Source organism: Berghia stephanieae, chromosome 12 (assembly GCF_034508935.2).
Source record: "Berghia stephanieae isolate SIO BIC M18660-M18661 chromosome 12, UCSD_Bste_1.3, whole genome shotgun sequence".
NCBI classification, from domain to species: Eukaryota; Metazoa; Mollusca; class Gastropoda; order Nudibranchia; family Aeolidiidae; genus Berghia; species Berghia stephanieae.
Genome location: NC_088371.1, coordinates 35,433,265 through 35,442,824, shown reverse-complemented (window position 1 = coordinate 35,442,824; position 9,560 = coordinate 35,433,265).

Genomic DNA, 9,560 nt, shown 5'->3' with positions numbered 1-9,560 from the left:
CCCTTTTTAAATACTGATTTTCTTTCAAATCTCAGCCATATTTTATTTGAATAAAAACAAATGTGATAACGTCCGGGCTTGCAATAATTCCAGATAATCTCAATATGTCTTGTGTGGAAAATCTGGGAGTGGTGGTGGGGGGGGGGGGGGGGGGGGGGGGGGGGGGGGGGGAGGAGGTTGTGAGTCAGGGACAGGAAGGAAGTAATGGAGAAAAAAAATTGTAAAATTTGTTGCTTTCATTCATTAAGGTATGTGGATCCCATCAGGATGGTCGTACAGAATTATATGGAATGGATATGTTATTTGAGAAAAGGAGGTTATAGTTAATAGTTTGTTTAAACCGCCAGAATTTGATTTTTTTTTTTTTTTTTTTGTGGGGGGGGGTTCTTGTTGTTTTATTTAGTTAGTTGGTTTTTGTTGTTTTTTTTTTTTGTTTTTAGATTCATTTTTATTAATTTGTTGTTTGTTTTTTTTTTTGTTGTTTTTTTGAAAGATTTTGTTTCTCTTTGTTAAATATTGTAATGATTGAAAAAGTATTGACTTAGAACTTTTGGCAGGAATTTAGTGGCTGGGTGGGGTTCCTGACCTCCCATAGTGGGCAGGGGGGTACATACTGTGTCTTCTATCCCCTTATATCTGTTTTCCAACATGCTTTCTGTCTTTGTCTTGGAATGAGATTAATTTGTTTTGTCCTGGCCGGAGTCCTAGCTGGGAGGGAAACAGTCAAATGCATAGTTATTGTTTTGGGAGATGATATTTTTGTCTTCTTTTGTCATCTCTCTGTTATGTATTATTATATTTGTTATTTTTAATGTATAATGTAAGCATTTGAGTGTGTTCCTCTTTGTTTGATTTTGCGTTTGTGTCCGGATGAGACTTATAGGCGATCTCAAACTAAGTACATTGGTGGTATGCTCTTGGAATCTACATATCTGATCCCTATTTGTTCCCAGTTCCCCTATGTCTTACTTTTTCTTGGGTGCTTTAATTGTAATTCTAGAGCATTTTACTATCCCATTTTCTTCCTTTTTACTGGCGCTGATATAACTAAATGTGTTGCAAGCGCCGTAAAACCCTTAAAAACAAAACAAAACAACATAAATGGAAGTTCTATCATTTTGTTATTGTTGTTGATAATATGTAAGGTCTATACTTTTTGTTATTGTTGTTATAAATATTAATATTATATGTAAGATGTGTCCTCTTTTTCACGTTGAATTTTTAAATCTGTTTATATTAAAAATGATCATAATCCTATTCTAATTCCTTGTTTTGTTTATTGATTAATTTGATCGCCCAAATTCTTGGTACTGGTCTGAATACTTGAGTCTTTAGCTTTTATTTGAAAATGTTGCTGCTCGAAGCTCGAAGAAATAAATGTGACCCCTCGTCTCAAAACGGTATTAAGTCGGGATGATTAAGATGCTGAAAATGGAATTTGTAGCCAGAAATATCATGCTTAAGTTGAGTTTATATGCTTTATAGAGGAGACGGAATATAATATTTAACTGTGCTAAATACCAAAGTTTCATATTTTTGACCAGTTTAACTATAATTATAATTTGACTTTTTAGCATCTGGTCCATCCCGACATAATACCGTTTTGAGACGAGGGGTCACAAATAACAATGTGAAATTGAATGTAAGCTTCAATTTAATGTACGAAGACAAATAAAATGGACGTTTCAATGTTTTTGTTTATTTATTCATCTTAACCACATTATCTCATTCGTCCGTAGTGTGTAAGTCATCTTGTTTTGTTAATAAAGGTGAAACCCAAAACGTCCATATTATCTGTTTTCGTATATTAAATTGAACAGCTGGGTGGGGTTCCCGACCTCCCATAGTGGGCAGGGAGGTACTTACTGTGTCTTCTATCCCCTATATCTGTTTTCCAACTTGCTTTCTGTCTTTGTCTTGGAATGAGATTACTTGGCTTTGTCCTGGTCCTGACCAGATGCCCTGGCTGAGAGGGGAAACAGTTAAATATATAGTCAAATGTAAAGTTTGTTTTGGGAGATGATATTTTTTCCTTGTAAATCATATCTCTGTTATGTATTATTATATTTGTTATTTTGAATGTATAATGTATAATTATATTATATATGATTTGTAAAACATTTGAGTGTGTTCCTCTTAGTGGGGCCTGTGTTTGTATCTGGATGAGACTTTTAGTGATCTCAAACTAAGTACTTTGATGGTGTGCTCTTGGAATCTACACCTGTTTCTTATTTGAACTAATTCCCCTTTGTCTTACCTTTTCTTGGGTGCTTTAATTATAATTCTAGAACTTTTTACTATTCCATTTTCTTCTTTTTTTACAGGGGCTGATATGACCTTAATGTGTTGCAAGTGCCGTAAAACCCTTAAAAACAACAAACAATATACATTGAACAGTGATGCCAAAACTCCGGTTAAACCGGGAAAAAAATCCCATCTGGAGAAAAGATTTCGGGTTGCGGGCAACTTCCGTCAAATTTCGGTGAAGTTAATTGTTCCAAGGATATCCCCCCCCCCCCCTCCCCTCCCCAGTCACTACTAATACAACCACCACCACCACATCATCTTCATTACCACTACTACTACAATCACCACCACACCATCATCATCATCACCACTGCTACTACTACAAACCACAACCACTATCACCACCGCATCATCATCACTATTACTACAACCATCACTACCACTACTACTACAACCACCACCACATCATCATCATTACCACCACAGCAACAACCCTCACCACCACATCATCACTACCACTACTACTACAACCACCACCATCACCGCATCATGATTACCACTCCTACTACAACCACATCATCATCATCACTACTGCTACTACTTCAACTACAACCACCATCACCACCACATCATCATCACTACTACTACAACCATCACTACCAATACTACTACTACCACATCACCATCTCTACCACCATTACTACAACCACCACATCACCGTCCCCACCACTACTGCTAAAACCACCACATCACCATCCTACCACCACGATTACAACAGCTACCACACCACCATCCATGCCACCACAACTACAACTACCATTACATCATCATCTCTACCACTACCATCATATCACCATCCCTGCAACTACTATTACAACCACCACAACGCCACCCCTACCACCACCAATACTACTGCAATCAGTGTTGCAATTGCCGTAAAAACCTCTTACCAAATTCTCGTCTCTCTACTAATCTCTCTCTCTCTCTCTCTCTCTCTCTCTCTCTCTCTCTCTCTCTCTCTCTCTCTCTCTCTCTCTCTCTCTCTCTCTCTCTCTCTCTCTCTCTCTCTCTCTCTCTCCCTCCCTCCCTCCCTCTCTCCCTCCCTCCCTCTTCACACAAACAGACGCATACACACGCACACACACACAAATCAATAAATTGCTCTCACTGGATTAATTTTCATGCTCACTGGATTAATTTTCATGTTCGCCTTCCTGTACTTGCCAATAATAGCTAATTACAAATACTTTGACCTCAATCTTTGGCCTCGTTAGTTTTTCAAGTTCATGTTGCTCTACTTATCACTAGATGCACTTTCAGCTCTCTCTCTCTCTCTCTCTCTCTCTCTCTCTCTCTCTCTCTCTCTCTCTCTCTCTCTTTCTCTCTCTCTCTCAAACACACACACACACACACACACACATACACACTACAACCACCACCACCAGATTTTCATCACGACCTCTACTACTACAACAACCACCACCATCACACCATCACTACCACTACTACTTCAACCATCACCACCGCATCATTATCATTACCACTACTACTACAACCACCACCACCACATCATCATCACTACCACTACTACTACAACCACCACAACCACATCATGATTACTAATACAACCACCTCCACTACACCATCACTACTACTACAATCACCCACACCACATCATCACTTCTACTACAACCACTGCCACTACAACTACAACCACCACCACCACATCATCATCACTACCACTGCTACTACTACAACAGCCATTATCACATCGTCATCATCATCACTACTACTACTACTACTACTACTACTACTACTACTACTACTACTACTACTACTACTACTACTACTACTACTACTACTACTACTACTACTACCACTACTACTACAACCACCAACACCACATCATCCTCACTACCACCATTACTACAATCACTACCATTAGGTGTTGGAGCTTTACTTCATTTGAAACAAGGAAACTTTGGGGTTGTATTTGGCAATGTGTTTATATATCATAATATAGTTCTAATCAGTTATCTATTTAGATCTCTCTATAATATTTAAACACAATACCAAATACCATCCCAATTCCCTTTTTTTGTGTGCGGGAATTCCTCTTTCGGCATTGAAATTCCTCCGAGTAGTGTCTGAAATTCCTGTGAGTCAAATCGAAAATTGGCGTCTCTGAATTGAAGCTTACATTCAATTTCACATTGTTATTTATTAGCTTTTTATAGAAATGAATAAATTTAATGTAAGCTTCAATTTAATATACGAAAAAAGATAAAATGGACAGTTCTGATTTTCCCTTTATCAACAAAACAGGATGAATGAAAAACACTACAGACGAATGAGATAATGTTAAGATGAATAAACATAAACATTGGTGGGCAGGAAATAGTATGTCTCTTTGTGAGGAAGCATGAATTAAAATAGAACAATAGAAATTTATAAAACGTGCGCAATTAATTAAGTCAAAAGAAGGGGGGGGGGACTGTGTAATATAGTATAGAAAGTGAAATAAATAAAGTGTAGACTATAGATACGCTTCAACAGTCGTAACGTCACTTCCCTCGTTATGACGCAAGGTGACTTACTGGCTCTAAACTATCGGAACAATGGCGGACGCCCTTATGAAATATTTCTCCGTCGAGCATAAAAGCGTATCCAGAGGGGGAAAAAAAAAACAACATAAATCTGATCATGTTTTGACTTTTACACATTCTGATCACAAGACATGTGAAAAGTTCTAGCCAGCATGAAGAATAAAAAGTACCGATTTTCTTTGTTTAGAACCACGATGCTGGGCGACTTGACATCAAACTATTGAATCCAATTGTTGGAAACTTTTTATATAGAGAACAATATTCACTAAATGCGTCCATGATGGGCAGGAGGTCACTTTTTGTGTCTTCTATCTCCCTATAATTTGCTTTCTGTCTTTGTCTTGGAAGGCGTCCTGTCTCGTCCTACACGTTTTAGTGGTTATTGGGCTATATGTAAGTTCTCCCCCCCCCCCCCCCCCCCTCAATTCACACTTACCTCAATAGAGAACTGAAACAGCTCCAAAATAACACAGAATTGAAATCAAAGGAAGATCTTATTCTGCCATTAGCATCCACAGTAAAAGACCATCACCGCTGGTGATTAGAGAGGCAACCGAGGCGTCCCGATCGGATGATTTGGAAGCGAAAGGCCTTAAGTCAAGTCACCCAGTATACGAAGTAACGTTTCTGGTTTGGATCTTCCGACCTCCCACGATGAGCCAGCGGAGAGTTATGCAAATATTATTTCCCTATCGTTTTCCTTTGTACTGGCGCTGAAATGATTTAACTCTCTCGTTACCAGCCATTTTCAGGATTTTCCCCAAAATTTCACACCCAACTAACACAAAAATACTTTTTTTTATCACGCAAACACAATAGATAGCGTTTAAGATCTTACGATACATAATTTCTTTAGCAAAACATGCTCTACCTACAACACACTGTTCATTTTCTTTAAATTTTGTGATGTACAAGAGAAATATAAACAAGAAAAATGTTGGTTTTATCCTAAGGAATGTGACGATTTTCCTATTGTTGGTACGGAGACGGTTAAATTTCTTTTAAAACCCTTGAACTTTTATATAGCGCGATATCTAATAAACGTGTTCAAAGCACTTTACAAAAGGTCCCTGACCAACAGCAACACGTAACATGTAGAACGAGACATAACGCCTGTTAGGCAATATTACAATTTTTCCCGACAAAGACAACGCTGTTTACGGCCAAGTACTCATTTTACACCTGAGTATAGCGAGAGAATGTGAGTAGAGAGCCTTTTTGCACGGACTCAACTATGCGCCGAGCGAGGCTTGAACTTATGACCTTCAGATCCGAAAGCTCATGTCATACCACAAGACCACATAGCCGCACAATGGTGCCGCAAGCGCCGTAAAACCCCCTTAAAAAACCCCCCAAAAAACGGTTGTCTGGATAACATATCAAAAGACGTTCTTTCACTGTACCACTGTGTTGTAATCTTTCCTTTATTTAGATTCTCTGTTATCACATCGTATTGATGATACTGATAGGCCTTTCCTGCCGTACCTACTATGGAAAAACCCATATTTGAAAGTTTGGTCAGAATACTCGTCCTTCAAACATCGATCGATTTAAATGACTCTCATCTTGGCAAAACAAATTTCAAACCCGGGACTTCGCGAAGAAAAAAAATCTCAACTGCGCCCGGGATCGATCTTGGTCCCTTTGCGAAACAGGATATGTTTCATTCATACTGCAACCACCATTGAGTACAAACGATACAAGTTATTTTACATTTTATTTTATTTTATTTGTTTTCCACGTTAATTTGTGTATTGTTGCTGACGAAAGGTTTGTACCCGAAACGTCCATTGTCTGCACCGTTCCTATACGAAACCTCTCCATTTTTAATCTTTCGTTAGTATTTTCACGATCACAGGCTTCAGGCAGTCCCTACTGTTTTCTACTATAAACAGAAATGTGATTCTATAGATAGTATGCGCTGGGCTAAGAAGCTCATAACATTGCCATCCGGAAGTATAAAGGACCAACACACAAAACTGTGTGTATACATGAACGTTTATAGTCAGGTTAATACAGTTCAGTGAACATTACTCATAAAATCGAATGGCAAAAAACAATAACAAAGACCTGAGTGACGTCATCTTCGAACTATCTATAAGCTTATACTATAATACCAGAGAAAGTGCTTTTACCTCAAGTACATGGGCGAACTAACTCCTCCCCCTCAAAAATAATTATTAGGTAGGTTATTCCGAGACGACCAGTTTTCTTCTTAGGTAAGTAGTGTTAGGGTCAATTACCGGTGTATGTATGTATGTATGTAGGTATGTATGTATGTATGTATGTATGTATGTATTATGTATGTATGTGTGTGTATGTGCGTGCGTGCGTGCGTATGTATGTATGTATGGATGGATGGATGTATATATGTATGTATGGATGGATGGATGGATGTGTGGATGGATGGATAGATGGATGGATGTATTTATGTATGTATGTATGTATGTATGTATGTATGTATGTATGTATGTATGAAGTATGTATGTATGTATGAATGGATGGATGGATGGATGATGTATGGATGGATGGATGGATGTATGTATATATGTATGTATGTATGTATGTATGTATGTATGTATGTATGTATGTATATATGTATGTATGTATGGATGGATGGATGGATGATGTATGGATGGATGGATGATGGATGGATGTATGTATGTATGTATGTATGTATGTATGTATGTATGTATGTATGTATGTATGTATGTATGTATGTATGTATGTATATATATGTATGGATGGATGTATGTATGGATGGATGGATGGATGTATGTATGGATGGATGATGGATGGATGTGTGTATACGTGTTTATCTACTGCATGGTGTAATAATAATTATACAATATTCAACTAATAATTGGAAACAAAGCACTTTACATCATTCATTCATTGCCACTGAGTTTTATAGATAGTTCGAACTTTGTTATTTTTTTCCTTTTCTTTTTTTTTTTTCCATCCGTGTTTATGAGTAAGTCTCACAAAACTGTATTAACCAGACTATAAACTTATGGACTTATACATAGTTAATCTAGGAAAGAGTTGCCCCCCCCCCCCCCCCCCCCCCCCCTTTGTTTTTAGCTAATTGATTTTAGTTACAGGTTAAATAGTTATTATTCATCAAGTCCATTGTTTAAAATATTATTTGTGCTTACAAATATCGGAGTGACATGCCCTAGAGAAGGATACACTCTTTGTTCCTTACTTTCCATAGTTGAGTTATTTATACTGTTTTTCATTCTTAAAATGTTGTTGCGATATATCTGTATATAATAATAATAATAATAATAATAATAATAATAATAATAATAATAATAATAACGTTCAAAAGGAAATTTTTGTACAGACGTAATATAAAATGCTGACAATGATATACATACATAGGTATACATAATAATATAGGTACATAAATATAATGTGGTAAACTAAAGTTTGGTTATAGGTATAGCTCTAGTGTAATAATATTACTTATGAGCTATAAGAATAATTACATAGTATAAATTTCAAGGGACATACAAATTATATAATTGTAAAGATATATCAAGTAAAGTGTATATTGATGTCAACATATAAGAAAAAAAGATCAGTAAAAAACTAAGAATTAGATACAGTATAATAATATTGTAAATTGTCTGAGAAAAGTTAAATAGCATAAATTACATGGCACATAATGAAGAATAAATGGGTAAATTAAAAAGTTGTAGAAAGCGATTTTATAAATTGATGTTTAAAAATTCTAGGTATGAAGTAATTTTAAAGAAAAGGATTCAAAGTTAAAACAGACGTAGACCAAACTTTATAAATTATTTTCCTTATTAAAAATTCTGCAACTGTAAGGTAAAAAGGATCGGAGGTGTCTTTCACTTTTTGTTCGTAGTGACAACAATCGGTCACTTCTTTTCGACTTAGTGATCTGAAGATTTAAAGGATGTGTTGAATTAACTAAAATATTTCAAATTTTTCTCTTTTTTTTTTTCTCCAATTTTTCTCTATTTTTTTCCTTTTTTTTTTTAACACTCTTTTAAGACTATGGGCCACTTTTTTTTCCTAGACCTGACCTAATCCTGTTTCAATATCTTATCTCTGATGAAACAATCAGAAGGCCAGTTTAACCTTGGACAGAGATAACATGACAATGGATATTAGTGTATTTTGTTTATCAACGGCGGGGATGATCTATAGATAGTATGCAGATGACGTCACTCTGGCCTTTGTTATTGTTTTTGCCATCCGCGTTTATGAGTAATGCTCACTGAACTGTATTAACCTGACTATACACGTTCATGGATACACACAGTTTTGTGTGTTGGTCCGTTATACTTCCGGATGGCAATGTTATTAGCTTCTTAGCCAAGCGCATACTATCTATATAAATTTATGGACTTATACATAGAGTTACTCTAGGAAAGAGTTGCTCCCCTTTGTTGTTAGCTAATTGATTTTAGTTACAGGTTAAATAGTTATTATTCACTAAGTCCATTGTTTAAAATAATATCAATTGTGCTTTAAAATATCAGAGTGGCATGCCCTAGAGAAGGATGCACTCTTTGTTCCTTACTTTTCATAGTTGACTTACTTATACAGTTTTTCCTTCTTAAAGTGTTGTTACGATATATCTGTATAAAATAATGATGATGATGATAATAATAATAATAATAATAATAATAATAATAATGTACTTTATTCATTCAAAAGGAATTTTTT